The sequence below is a fragment of the Anopheles ziemanni genome, chromosome 3, assembly GCF_943734765.1.
Source record: "Anopheles ziemanni chromosome 3, idAnoZiCoDA_A2_x.2, whole genome shotgun sequence".
Lineage (NCBI taxonomy): Eukaryota > Metazoa > Arthropoda > Insecta > Diptera > Culicidae > Anopheles > Anopheles ziemanni.
Window position 1 is genome coordinate 63,425,529 of NC_080706.1, and position 15,613 is coordinate 63,441,141.

The window sequence follows — 15,613 nt, forward strand, 5'->3', positions numbered from 1 at the left end:
ATTGGGTTTCTATTAGAGCTTTTTAAGAATCTGCTAAGGTGTATTGCCGATGTCTAATAACTGTTTGGAGAAAGTAAAAGCTGATGGATCCTGTAGCATTTGGACGTGCCTGTTTATGCTTAGTTAAAGTTTTTCAATATTGCTCCACAACACCGATGAGTAAGGCAAGTTCAGGTGATCTTATCAGCATAGGTGGATCGTGGCACTACGGGAAGAGTTTGCCTGAAATCACCTGAGAGGAGAAACACAGTACAGTTGGTCTCCGCAGTACGCGAATGTTTGGGACCGAACGCAATAGCGTATATCGATTCGCGTATTGGGGATTTCCTCTGCCATATAATTTATACTTCATATTGAAGAGTTGACACTGAGAGGGAACCGCTTATTTAACATATCTTTTATCCAAATAACTAATAAGTGTTCCATTTTTTCCATTGTTTCATTATATCTCTGTTAAAAAGTGCATATTAAAAACTTCATTCTACCAAAACAAAGTAAAACTGACTAATAGAAGTCGAGCAACCCTATGGGCTGTCAGTTGTAAAAAATTGCGTATTGCGAATTCGCGTATATCGAGAATAGCGTACTGCAGGGATCTACTGTATTACTGGAACAATCTTTATTACACTTCACGTCTTTGAGTGTTCTGTACAGCGCCTCAAGAGAATGCTTCTTTGCCATGGTGCATTCTTCCCAGATAATTATTTTTCACTGTTGCATGACCTAGGCCATGAGTGATTGATTTTTGTTGTTTCATACGGCTTTTGTGTTCCTATTGATGTTTCGAAGTAGCCTAAATGATGAATGCGTCGTTCTACCTCCATTTCCAGCTACAATTCCAGATGAAGCAACTGGTATTGCAATGTTATTGTTTGCTCGCATTTTGGAAAGCAAGAGCGATATGAGAAATGTTTTGCCAGTTCGGACTGGGGCATCCAAAAAAAGATACCACTTTGTCCCGTTGATACTGCCATGATAATGCGTTCGTAAACATATGCTTGTTCATCAGTCAACATTGATACGTTGTGAGAAACGATATCCAACATGACTGCAATATTATGCTGCAGTTCACGACTTATTTCAGTGTCCATCAAATTAAATGCACTTCGATTCGGCGAACCTAAAACATAACAATAACTTAGCGGTAAATTTTTAATTACCATGCAACGATCCTCGATACTAATCATAGCTTGTCGGACTAAATTCAGCGACATTAATGTTTGAACACACGTTTTGTTCTATCATGACTATACGCCGCATTTTGTCCTGGTAACAGTAAAACTTACGCCACGTTGGATTGCATGTAAACGTGACGAATAAGCATGCTCGTCCCTACTCGCGAGTTCATAGCCTCGCTGTAGTAACTATACTGAAATTCGTTTTCACAACACTGGTAAATGAGAAGGTTTTCTCACTGCTCTAAGCAACAATAATTTGAACACATATTCTACTACCACCAATTAACAACATTAGTTATTATTACCAAAAATTAACAAAGATTTTACTATCGTCACTTATATGAAACGACTTGTTTGAATTAAATTCACCACTTTTGTATTAAACTCACCACCACAGTATGTCAAAAGGCATGTTGCTGTGTCCGTTTATACTTGTTGTAGTTCACTTTATGTGTCATTGCTGAATGTAAACAAAACAAACAAACCAATGTATGACGATAGAAAATTGTAATTAATTAAAAAAGTATAAAATTTACAGATATGAGACATAGTTAAAAACCTATTCTCATACCTAAGGAACGTGTGTGCAAAGTTTGAGTTTAAATGGTTCAGTCGTTTAGGAGGAGTTTGAACACTAACACCGTGACACAAGAATTTTATCGATATAGATAGATTACACATGGATGTTGATAGTATCATGTTGGGGATTGTGTTTTGGCGCTTTAACTTATCCACCATAAACTGACCTGCAGTAAACCTGTGGTCACAGCTTTCCGCAACCGCATGCGGTTGCGTTTTTGATCTGTCAAACGAGCACAGCTTTTTGCCAAAAATAATACTTTAATGTTTGATTATACCACTTATATGAGCATACAATCTCATTAAAGTCTACTAGGAACATTATTTACTGTTGACATATAAAAACGCAAGAGTCTGCGGCAAGAATCAAACTCGTTTGATTTTTTAGTACAGAAACCGCAAGGTCTTGCGTCTGCGATGACAGCCCATGACAGCTCCTATCTCTCCCATGGGAAAAAACGCAACCGCATGCGGTCACGCTGCACGGGAGGTGGCAACCGACGAAACCAACCGCAGCCCTCTGACTGCAGCGGAGGAGGCGGCGGTTTCGGAGGCCACCACGTCTAGTGTTGGGTAATGTGCGATTGTGCGCGCTGTGCGCACCACACACCTTACTGTGCGCACTGCACTTCGCGCATAGTGCATCCTGCAATGATGAATCCGACTTCTTCGACTTTTCCGATTCCGTTGGCAGACAGCACCCTCTCAGTAGGCAATGGCGAGGAACAAAAATCCGAAAAGCAGACAATCGTCATACCGGATGATGAAGTTATCAGCATAAGCAGGGATGAGTCGGTGGAGGAACGTGAAAAGTTTATAGCATTTGTCGAGGAGCAATCTGAGGATGATTCCAAATACGAAACGTTCGAAGTAGGTTCCGAAGACGAATTTGCCCTACGATTATGAGGATGGCCAATACCTGAATTAAGCTGTGCTCGGTACTCATCCACCAATTCCAAGCGATTGACATCGGGAAAGCGATATAATTACGAAAAATGAAGAACAACAACTTCTGCACCAGAAGAATGCGATCGCCAAAAAATCGAAAAAAGACACGTGCCGAGCCATTGCCAAGATGTCACCGCTGCATCAGCAACAAGTGCACAGGTAAGCAACTGCGACTAAACGAAAGAAAAAACAAAAAACCGCGCGATTGCATATGCCTAACGAAGATTCAACCACTAAGGAGCTTAGGAGAGAAAAAAGGAATGCAATCTAAGTGTAACGTAAAGCAAAAAGTAAAAAAAGGGTTTGAACGAAACTGGGCGTCTCCATTGAAAAATGCTTCCAACATAAAGCACCTGGCGCCTCCATCCCAAGCGGAATTGCCATCTGTGGTAAGCAAAATCGAGAGGTTGTTCATTCCGCTCTGCGGCAGTTTTGCACGAGACTAAACGTTCCGCTCCCACAATACTGAGATAATGCCAAAAAGAATACTCATTGCATATTCAAATGCTCTCGCCCGCACAATGTTGAACTAGTATGGAACAAGCGAACATTTGAGGTCATTATGATTCATGATCTGTCAGTTTTCTCGACGCTGTCCCATACAAAAGGTAAACAACACGTTTAGCTTCGAACTCACCGGTGTTCCAATATGATTTCAATTTCCCATATACTTTGGACCGACTTATCGATCGATAAAGTTACACCCGTTTTCACTTAGGGTGGAATCGCGGCCGACTTCTGTGCAATGGTGAGCTACAACGGTGGAAACGCGAGTACCGCGCGCATGATGAGCGAATCGCGTTTGACTACTGTTGAAATGCGGACGCGGACAGTCCGTCCGTGTAAGGGGGAAAATTTTGACGGCCGCACAAGGTCTGTAAATGTGGGAGGTCGGCTCATACCATGGTATAGCAAAAACCTGCCGAACTACCCCATAATCAACAAACTGACCTTCTTTAAATGATGGTACTGTATCATCAAAAATGAATTTTTACCTCGCTATCGACTAGTCCATGGCAGTGGATAGTATGTCGATCGATAGCGTTCGCGTTTGACAGCCATTGTACGTAGCCACTGATGTATCGATGGATTACTTTCAACGTTCGCGATTGCTTAGAGAACCAAGTATCCCGAAAATGAACACTTGTTGGTCGATCGATAGAGAAAAACGTATCCGATAGCTTCCAACAAGTCTCTTCTGGTCTGCATGACTTGTTGTTTTTAGTTTGCCGCGCAACTTCAGTCGATTATTCGAAGTGTTAGTATGGTTTCGCTGGGGTTTCCAGCAATGATGACGATGTGCCACGATACGACCAGCATAAGGTAGGTAATCCGACAACCCCGATCCCCGCGACGAGCGAGCACACTCGCTGTAGCCAATGGCGAGGAACAATTATCGGAAGAACAGGCAATCGTCATACCGGATGATGAAGTATGAATGATTCGCGATTCGTAGCTCGTAACAAAAACGACGTAGTAGACTTTTCTAAGCACCAACGAGATGGGCTAATTATTAAAATTAGGTCAGCTTGCCGCAAGCGTCGGTTCGCGAATGACCGAAATTTTGTTTAATTCTTTTATTTTTTATTCTTTCTGGATGCGCCAGGGCCATCTGCTGGTTTACGTTTGTCGGTGGATCGTCCGTCATCGACCGAACTCCATCGAACGTCAATAGTTTTGTCAACAAAAATACCAACAAAATTATTGACACTAAAACCGGCGAAACCGGAGGCTCTTTGATAGCGCCGAAAATTGTATCTCAAGCAACAGGTTTGGGGCGTCGATGTGGTTATTAACAGTTGCTATCGAGTGCTCAAACCGATCGGATGCGCTTTATCGGAGCTCCACAACGAAGCAACAGAAAGTGCCAGAATAAAGAAAAAAAACGAATGTGCCTATTGTGCAGAAATAAGGCAAACCGATCGTCCGCCTCGCGCGACACACATCGAAAGTTCCGAGGTTTCGAGAATGCCCGTGCTCTGAGGTGCTACGGTAGCGTTATAGCGGGCCGGACGGAGCGTGGCCTTGAGACAACAGGCCCGGACGAGCACTTGAGGAGGTTTGCGTTGGAAAAAACAAAACGGAATACCCAAGCACCTGTTTTTTCGCTTTCCGTCAAGCTGTCCGTCTTGCTAACAGACACAGCCGGAGTCGGATAGAAAGATTCTCACTATGGCGGTGAGTCTGTTGGTTTGACGGAAAGCAGCAACTAACCGTCTGCCGACTAAAGTCGATATACCGGTTAAAAAAAAATTGCCGTCCAAGCTGTCAGAACGTGTGGAGGTGGGCACATACGCGCACCTAGGTTCGGACTCGCATCGGTACGGATCTGAACCCAGACCAAGTTGGTTTTTGCCACTATCATGTGGGTTCATTTTGGCTGCAATGTTGGTTCGTTCATAACCATATGATTTTGAACTTATGTATTTTTGGTGCCCCTCTCTATTGTCCCAATGTTTATGATGTGTAGTGCTTTCGTGATGTTTCCCTGTCTGTGTTATGGAGTATGTGAAAATTTATTGAATAAGTTATGTCGTGTTTTCGAACTACCGAGGTTATGGGGTATTTACGTGACAGCTGCAGAAGACCGGTCAACCATATAGGCCACGGCGGGTGCCTTGATTGACCTGTCTATTGCAGAAATATAAATGCAAGCATCTCGACACCAAGATGCCTCAATATTTATAAAACGGTGTGTAAAATGTTTACTACATGGTGATTGCACCAATTATGATTTTATTGTTAGTTTCACCAGTCTAACTTATAACAACCAAACAATTAATTTTTATAAATGTGCATGTTTTCCCGGTTCATACCAATAATTCAATCAATAGCACCCCATAACCATTGTGTAGTTTGCTGCGATCAAAAAAGTGCATTTGTAAAAAGTTTAGTTTAGCGAGAGTCGTCGATTGCTCAACGATAGGTATCCACGACGCGCGGATGGGCAACGGCGGGTGTGCGAACGGTTTAAACACGAACACTTTCAAATTCTCTATAGTGAGAAGAATTGCTCGAGTCGGATAAGCGTCTCACCAAGTGCTTGGGTATGGGATGGCAGATGTTAGGCAGACAAAGGAAGAGGTGACGCGAGTGTTGCGGTCCCGTTGGCACCCCATCTATGCGGTCCCCCCGCACGCTATTTTCGCAGTAGTCCAAGTCATCCTTCGCCGCAGCAGGGCGCCAGTTGGCGTGGGAGAAAAGGGTGGACGTTGCCCTACTCTCGGAAGTTAACAGATGTCCACCGAACAATGAAAACTTGGCAGCGGAGATGGCGTTACTACCCCATCCAGCGAACGGTGAGTATCGTGGAAGGGATGGTGGCAGTCGTAATAAAGGGGGTACTCTACATAAGCTGCTACGCACCGCCATCCTGGAGTCTCCAGCGGTTTCACGAGCTGATGGAGGCGGTAATAGCGGCAGCGCAGGGGTGCCCCCAGGTCGTTCTGGCTGGTGACTTCAATGCCGCCTCGCAGGAGTGGGGTAACAGGCGGAATAACCAGCGCGGAGCTGAACGTTCGCCAGCCCTGGTATAAGCGGCGCAGCAAATTGGAGAGTCCTGACGGAGGTGACCCTGAGTGAACATCGTGCATCGTGATTATCCGGTCACAACGCAGCATCCGCTACCTGGGCGTGCTGGTGGAAAACCATCTCTCCTGGACGCCACACGTGAAACACGTCGCGGAAAAGGTCACGAGACTGGTTAAAGCACTTCTTATGAGGAATCACACGGGACCGACGAGCGCACGGCGACGAATGCTGGCCAGTGTGGCGACATTGACTATGCGATACGCAGCACCTGTGTGGCACGGGGCGCTGAAGCGGCAAGTAAACCGTCGGTTGCTGAAGCAAGTTGATCGCCCCTCCGCAAAGATAGTGGCAAGCACGTTCAGGACGGTTCGCTATGAAGTGGCCAGTGTAGTAGCCAGCATGCCCCCGATATTTTCATTGATAGAAGAGGACCATCGCTGCCACGAGCAGCGGAGAAACACCAACGTTGCTCCTGGCGAGGTAAGGAAAGAACAGCGATCGGAAACCATAAGGAGATGGCAGGACGAATGGGACAACCTAGCCGACCAGCCCGACGCCAGCAGGTATGTGAGATGGGCACACCGAGTGATCCCGCAAATAAAGCCATGGGTCGCACGGTAACATGGAAGGGTGAATTCTCATTTGGCACAGGCTCTTACGGGACACGGATTCTTCCGAGAGTACCTGTTCCTTAAGGGGTTCACCCAATCCTCAGACTGCACTCATTGCGTGGGCGTAGTAGAGAACGTGGAGCACGTGCTGTTTTCCTGCCCGCGGTTCGCAGATGTACGGCAACGACTCCTTACCGACCAACAAGACCTCGTACTCACTGCCGAAACGCTGGTAAGCCACCTCCTCAGTAGTCGCCGAAACTGGGACAGAGCGCTCCTGGCGAGCGGAGCAGCAGCACCGATCAACGGTAGCAGCAGCGGAAACGAGAGCGAATGTAGCGGCAGCAGAAGCGAGGCGAGTGAGAAACAGACTGCGTCGGCCGGACGGATACTCGCGCCGTCGCCCACCGCTCATCGCCAGACTCAACGCCATGACGCCCGGGAATAGATCGAATTGGCTTCGGGACTTGCGCAACATTCGTGAACGAATCCGACGCCTGAGTAACAGGTCTGTCCAGCGAGCTACGCACCACGCGCTCGAGGGCAAGAACGACGCGATGCTGAGGCGACACGAGGCTACTAACCAGCAGGACGCAGACCCTCGCTGAACAAGACCTCGTAGCAGCGGAAGCAGAGCTCGTAGAAATCCGAAGGACCCAGCGCAGACTGTTGCAGCAGGAAAATCGGTCCCGACAACGACGCCATATATACACAGGAATATCTAAATTCGATGAACGATAAGAAACAACTGGCCTTTGATAAATTAAGTCATCCTCTGCTACTGTCGAAGCTGCAAAAAATGGCTTTTATCCCGGAATGGTCTCATGGATTGAATCCCATATAACTGGCAGGCGCTACAGCGTCAATTGTTACAAACGCGTAACGTTTGTAACGCTCCGTCCCACGAGTTACCAAACCCCGATAATCTCCGGGCTAGCGGCCAATTTCGGCCTAAGCCAGGTGCTGGGGGGCCGTCGTGCGTCGGCCGGTATAAAAGGATCGTGCGCGAAGATAAAACCCTCTTTCCCTGTAAGCAATCTCTTAAATAAATAAAAAAAAAAATTCCCTGTAAGCAGACGGAATAAACATAGTGAAAGTTTTAAAACGTGCCACTAAGGACGTTTACGAAAATCACCGTTTTTTATTTCTTCAAACCACCAGCAGGAAAGAAGCTGGTTGCGTTTGCAACACAGACAATGTACTTTCTTCTCCGTTCACTAGTACGTCAGGCGTGCCAAAGGGCAGTAATCTAGGTTCATTGCTGTTTATCTTATTTATTAACGATCTTTCATCCGTCCTCAGTAACGTACCTCACCTGATGTATGCACGTTACGACACCGGGTGTTATGTAAAAATTAATAGTCGTAAGATAGTATAAGGTATAAGTTTGCGTAACGTAACGATAGAAATAGATTGTATTTAGTCGAGAAGCATTCGGAAATATAATTAATTGATTCTTGAAACACGAACGAGCAAGGTCGATCCCATAGCTAGCAGATGATACAAAAATCTTTAGTGCCATAAACGACGCGTGCTTGCGATGTGGTCTAACTCTTTCTCGACGAGTTCACCGTATGGTGCTCTAACAACCTAATGAGTTTAAATGAAAGTAAATGTCGAGTTATCACGTACCATTGCATTAAATATCCTATACAACACATATATACTCTAAATGGAAACATGGCGGCACGTTGTACAGTGATCACTGACCTCGGACTCGCAGGCAAACATAATGCTTGGCTTCATTCTGAAACATACCGCCTTCACAGATCCTACTATCAAGAGCTGTTTGTATCGTTGGTCAGGTTCAGTCTAGAATTTAATTCAGCTGTGTGGGCACCTCATCACAACATTTAGATAAACAGACTTGAATATATTCAACGCCGCTTCACTAACATCGCTATTAGGCGTCTTTACTGGCACAAAGTTGAGCCCTTAGACTACAATCGTTGCCTTTTGCTGGGTCTCCAAACATTGAAGCATTGCTAATTTGTTTAGTATGATTCGATTCAATGCTCCGCTACGTCCACTGCGCCACACGTCCATTCTACGATTTCCTTTTAGTAGGACAGCGTTTGCCGCTAACAAACCGTTACGTTATGGCCTTGATATTTAATAACTATGCTGAACATTTTGACTTTATCTAATCAGCTTCACATTTTAAGGATAAGTTGTTGTCGCTTCGAACGTAACGCGTCTAAAGTATGTTATTTTTGTTATTCCTGCGTCTCTTGTGCGTCTCACGTATTTTTATACTCTGATATAAGTGAAAATTGTGAATTATTCTTATGTTACTTTTAAGTTCTCAGGGCTGCCAGACAAATACTCAACTAATAAATAAATAAATAATGATTACAGACCATCTGGCAAAGGTACGACGTAGGGTCGACGAAGACTGTTCTATTAGTTTAAAAACAATCAATGACAGATGTAAGCGAGAGCTAGAGGTTAAAAATTGCTGATAAAGGTTCAGCTCATACCAGTGCGACATAATACAGTGAAAATAGAAAATCTCAGCATTGTTTTCCATAGCTTTCCTCCCGATCCTACGTTTTATATTGAATGGGCCAAGTTTTGCGCCCGAGCTAATTGGTCGCCAAACAAAAATAGCCGAATCTGCTCGCAACATTTCGCAGCAGATTGTTATTAAATTGTTGAATAAATTCAAAAAGCTTCAAGCTAATCGTAAGTAATTCCCACAGTTGAACTTGCACCCATTGACGTTAACAATAATACTCCAATAAGTGGTAAGATATTCTTCCCGTATGTGAATGATAATTGTCTGATGTGTTTTTTTTCTTTTCTTTTTATTAGAAATCGGAGCTGAACAGTTAAGTTTAAATTTGGTGTGAACAAAGTGTGATGTATTAGTTAGGAAGTGTGCCCTGTTAGAGTTAAAGTATAACGAAATATCAATCCAAAAACAGTGCTTAAGTTTAAGTTTTGTTTAGCCCATAAGTGGCAGACAAAATAAATGAATAAATCATAAATCATCATAAATCAAAAAAGAACAGGTTATTAAAGTTAATTAAGGTTTGATTTAGAAGTTCCAGGAAATAACTATAAAATCTTATCAACTAGAAAAAGAAATATCTACTCTTAAACGAGTTCTGTAAAGGGTTGGATCCGACGCCTCCTGAAGGCTACTATAGGCTCTCCTCCCCAACTCCTACTCAATACGTCCGCGACGTACAGAACGGTAACTTGTCGCCTAAATATCCAAGCTTGGGTACACGGGGAAACCCACCCCCTTGGGCGGATGGGCGGCAAGGCTGAATTGAGAGGGGGAATGGACTACTACTTGCTAGTAGTTCATCCCCGAGCGTCTGTTCTCCATGTTAGGAGCGGCTCGAACCAGCGTCTGTTCCCCATGTTAGGGGCGGCTGTACACCCTGTCCTGGCATCCTACGGGACGTAAAACAGCTAGGATGCGTTGTTCCACCGACGAGATAGGAGGCGGGGGGAGAGGCCTTGCAAGCCACCCCCTGTATAACCGCAACGAAAAGTCACTACGAAGAAAAACCGATTTGGACCAATCATGCCCGACCCTCGCAACGGAAAAAGGACTATGATTGGAAACTCGGTACATGGAACTGCAGGTCTCTTACATCACCCGGGAGTACTAGAATACTCACAGAGGAAGTGAGAGCCCGCGGCTTCAAGATAGTAGCGCTTCAAGAGGTTCGCTGGAAGGGAGTTTCGGAGCGCCGCTACCGCAGCGATTGCATGATCTACCAGAGTGGTGGAGATAAGCACGAGCTCGGTACGGCGTTCCTTGTTATGGGTGCTATGAGGAAGCGTGTGATCGGATGGTGGCCGATCAACGACAGGATGTGCAGGTTGAGGATACGTGGACGCTTCTTCAACCTGAGCATTATAAATGTGCACAGCCCGCACCTTGGGAGCAGCGATGACGACAAAGACGCGTTTTATACGCAGCTGGAAAGGGAGTACGACCGCTGCCCACAACATGATGTGAAGATCGTCATCGGAGATCTAAATGCTCAGGTTGGGCGAGAGGAGGCCTATAAACCTACGGTTGGTAGCTTTAGCGTCCACCAGCTAACCAACGACAACGGCCTCCGGCTCATCAACTTCGCATCCTCGAGGCACATGAACATCCGTAGCACCTTCTTCCAGCACAAACCTCGTTTCAGCTACACCTGGAGATCACCACAGCAGACATATTCCCAAATAGACCACGTTCTCATAGACGGAAGGCACTTCTCGGACATCATCGACGTACGTACGTACAGGGGCGCAAACGTCGACTCGGACCACTTCCTGGTTATGGTGAAGCTACGGCAGAAGCTCTGCGCTGTCAACACACTGCGTCACCGGCCTACCCCACGCCTAAACACGGATCGGCTGCGAACACCTGCTGTTGCCGAGGGCTACGCGACAGCGCTTGGAGAAGCGCTTCCGGACAACATCGCGACCACCACAATGTCCCTCGATGACCACTGGCGTATGGTGGAGCGAGTCATCAGCAGCACAGCCGAGCAGACACTGGGCCATAAGCCACGTAACCAGAGGAAAGAGTGGTTCGATGACGAGTGCAGGCTGGTACTATCCAAGAAGAACGCAGCACGCGCCCGAATGCTGCAGCGCGAAACCCGTCAGAACGTGGAACACTACAAACGACTGAGGACACAGTAAACCCGGCTCTTCGAGAGCAAGAAGCGCCGCTTCGAGGAGTCTGATGAACAACTGATGCAGCAGCTAACTCAGTCGGGGGAAACTCGCCAGTTCTACAGGATGTTGAAGAAGACACGAGGCGGCTACACGCCAAACGTCGCAATGTGTCGTGATGAGGAGGGCAACATTCTTACGGACGAGCGAGAGGTGATCGAAAGGTGGAAGTGCTACTTCAACGGACACCTGAACGGAGCGGAATTAGGGGAGTCCAGCAGCGGCGCAGGCAGAATTGAGCAGCACATTAGCCAGGAGGTACACCAGGAGGTGTAGATGACGATGTGCTCCCACCATCCTTGGACGAAGTCACTAGTGCCATCAAGCAGCTGAAACAGAACAAAGCAGCTGGCAGCGATGGGCTGGTGGCAGAACTATTCAAGATGGGTTCGGTAGAGCTTGCCGTCAGTATGCACCAGCTAATTGTGAAAATCTGGGAGCAGGAAAGGATACCGGATGACTGGAAGCTGGGTGTCATCCACCCAGTGTACAAGAAGGGTGACAGAATGGACTGTGCCAACTTTCGAGCCATCACAGTCCTCAATGCCGCCTACAAAATCCTATCCCAGATACTCTTCTGCAGACTCGCGCCCCTTGCTACAGATTTCGTCGGAAGCTACCAAGCTGGGTTTGTTGGAGGCAAATCCACCATCGACCAGATCTTCACTCTACGGCAGATCCTCCAGAAGTGCCGGGAGCACCAGATCCCGACGCACCACCTCTTCATCGACTTCAAGGCGGCCTACGATACCATAGACAGGAAGGAGCTATGGAAGACCATGTGACATCGCTCTGGAAGGTGTCATGAGGAGCGCGGGCTTCGACATCCGTGGCACGATTTTCACCCGCTCTCTCCAATTCCTCGGCTTCGCGGATGACATCGACATCATCGGGCGGAACACAAGGACGGTGTGCGAGGCGTACACCCGACTGAAACGCGAGGCCGCAAGGATTGAATTGATGATCAATGCGACGAAAACAAAGTACCTGCTCGTCGGAGGCTCTGACAGTGACAGAGCCAGGCTGGGGAGCAGTGTATCAGTAGACGGCGACGAACTCGAGGTAGTAGAGGAGTTTTGCTACCTTGGCACTGTCGTAACTCCGGACAACAACGTAAGCTGCGAAATCCGGAGGCGCATTGTTCAGGGGAATCGTGCCTACTATGGGCTCCACAAACTCCTGAGGTCCAGATGGCTTCTCCCACGCACTAAGTGTGCCATATACCGCACGCTGATTAGACCGGTCGTCCTTTATGGGCATGAATCTTGGACTCTGCTCACGGAGGACGCTAACGCTCTCGCAGTCTTCGAGCGGCGCGTGCTCCGGTCTATCTTTGGCGGCGTGTATGAGCAGGGCGTGTGGAGGAGAAGGATGAACCACGAGCTAGCTGAGCTATGGCGAGCCGGACATCCTGACGGTGGCGAAGGCCGGCAGGATTCGTTGGTTGGGGCATGTCATGAGGATGCCGGACTCATGCCCCACCAAGAAGGTGCTCACCAGCGACCCGCCCGGCACGAGACGACGAGGAGCTCAGCGAGCTCAGTGGATGGACCAAGTGGAGCAGAACCTGCGAGACATCGGATGCGACCGGGGTTGGAGGGCTGTATCCATGGACCGAGCGACCTGGAAAGCGATTGGTGACCAGGCCATGTCAGCACGACGTGCTCAACTGCGAGCGGGCCAGTGAAGAAGAAGAAGACTCTTAAACGCGGCACAGAAAAAGCACGAAAGTCTAGTTTTTCGTCCGATGAATGCCCGGATAAAATTAAATAGGAGTTTTGATTGTGCATGGTGTAACATACGACCGGAAAGATGGCTGCGAAAAGAATTCGTGTAACAGGATCACTGGTAAAAAAATTAAGCGGTATGAAGATGCTCTTGAACAAGCATTATTTGGGGAAAGCAGCTCATCAGGACCAAGCAGCATCGAAGTTGAAACGCTTGTAGATCTTTCTACATCTAATGAGGAAACCATAGACGAAGAATCAGTTGCAGATGAATGTATAGACTATATTCAAAGAAATTGGATCAACATCGACGATAGAGAGGCCAATAAAGATGTCGATAGCAGTGAAGATGAAGGAGACTTCATGGAGCCAGTGGATCCAAACAGTGGCGAAGGGAGGCTATTAGACTGGACCTTGGAAACAAATCAGAAGCTCAGAACACTAAGTAAGTTATTAAAAATTCTGCGCGTCGTCACTGATTTAAAGCTGGCGAAAGATTCCCGTAAATTCTTGAAAACTAAGCAGTGCGGTAAAGAGATCGTCAAAATCGAGGGAGGTACACTTTGGAATGCGTGAATCCAAAATTTTTTACAGCGAAATGTTCGGTAAGTGAAGGAACAATATTGTTATCACTATTCTATAATATTATCAAACATTTATTAAATTGTGGTTTACCCTGATTTCCAGTTATGTTCAGCCATCGTTGAACAACTTTTCGTAAAACTTCTCGATCGAAGGTCTGCCTCTCTTCGACAGTGACCCAAAGCAGTTTTGGCCTATTTTAATGACTATAAATGAATTGCCTGAAATTCCTGTCCTGATGGTTGCAAATTATTGTGGAACATCTAAACCAAAAAGTACAGAACAGTATCTACGGTCACTTGTAAATGAATTGAACCAATTAATGGACTCAGGGATTAAAATAGGGAATAAGTTGATCCGAATTCGTGTTCGAAGTTTCATCGCTGATGACCCAGCTCGAGCATTTATAAAAGGTAAACGTTGGTTGTTAGATTGTTACAGTTTGTAGAATATTGCATTTATTTTTATGTCATTTTCTTTTATTTTTTAGGTGTTACCTATTTCAACGGCAAAAAAGGATGCCAGAAATGTACCGTTGAAGGTCCATTCAGAACCTTGAGGAAGTATATTGGGCATTATAGAGAAATAACGCCACTACATGATCTGAAAAACGTGAATATGGTCAAGGACTTCGTTGTGGCGGATCATCTTCATCTATTGGAATTTGGAATAACCCGTACTGTGCTACAAGCTTTAAAATCAGGAAAAATGGGGATACACGGCAAGTGTTCCACCGAGACATGTCAAAGGGTGACCAATATTCTTTTGAATGTGGAAATTTCTGCCGTAATCTTCGAAACGTAGATTTGCTTGGTGATTGGAAAGCTAGTGAATATAAGACGTTTTTACACTACGCTAGTTTCGTAGCACTACTAAACCAATAACCTTTATCTCAATTCCAAATTCCTTTATCTCAATTTCAACGTGCCGGCAAAATGAGCATCCGCACTAATACCATTAAACTAAACCTTGCGAATGTCCCGAAGCCACCATTTCAAATGGTGCATGAAATGGTGGCCAACCAGCTAGGGCTGGGGCAGGAAGAGGTCTTGATGCTACAGTGCTGCCGCCTCGAGCCGGTGATTTATGTAAAAGTAAAGAGCCTCGAGATCGCGAACCGAGCCGTCAAAGCAGGGCAGGGAACTACTCTTACGATAGAAGGAACACCTTATTTAATACCGGTTTCCTTGGCAGATGGGGCGGTCGAGGTAAAGATCAGCGACACCCCGGACGAGGTGACGGAGGAGGAGTTAAGGAAAATCTTCAGCGAATATGGTGAAATCAAAGAAATAAAAGCCTTAATGTGGGGCAAACAGTATTTGTTCCCCATCAAAACGGGGGAATACGTGGCCCAGATGGTGCTTAAAAAACAAATCCCCCAAACGCTAGTGATTAAAAAAGCCTGCAAGATAAAGGTGAAGTACCTCGGCCAAGAGCCGGAGTCTAGATACTGTGGAAAGAAAGTGCAAGTCGGGCAGTAGGAAGGAAACCAACTACCACCCACATTCCGCCATTACAAAAACCGAAACAAAAAACAAAACTTACATTTCCGATATCAGCAAACGTCCGGATGGAGAACATCCGAGGGAGTGTAGCCTCCGAACTCCATCAGGACACCGAGATGAGGTCGGTCGACCAAAAAAGCGAAAACATGAGACAAAAAGTAATAAGGCCTTTCCCGACTAACAGCGAGGAAAATACAAAAAGGGGAAAAGAAACAGAAATTAAGAGGAGAAACAGTCGACCGAACAGCAGAGAGTCGAGC

General features: G+C 46.3%; 1 pseudogene; it reads left to right on the forward strand.

The window, feature by feature from the left end:
* The first annotated feature begins 2,832 nt into the window (after positions 1 to 2,832).
* On the forward strand, positions 2,833 to 14,732 carry LOC131285225 (uncharacterized; annotated as a pseudogene).
* Positions 14,733 to 15,613: the final 881 nt, after the last annotated feature.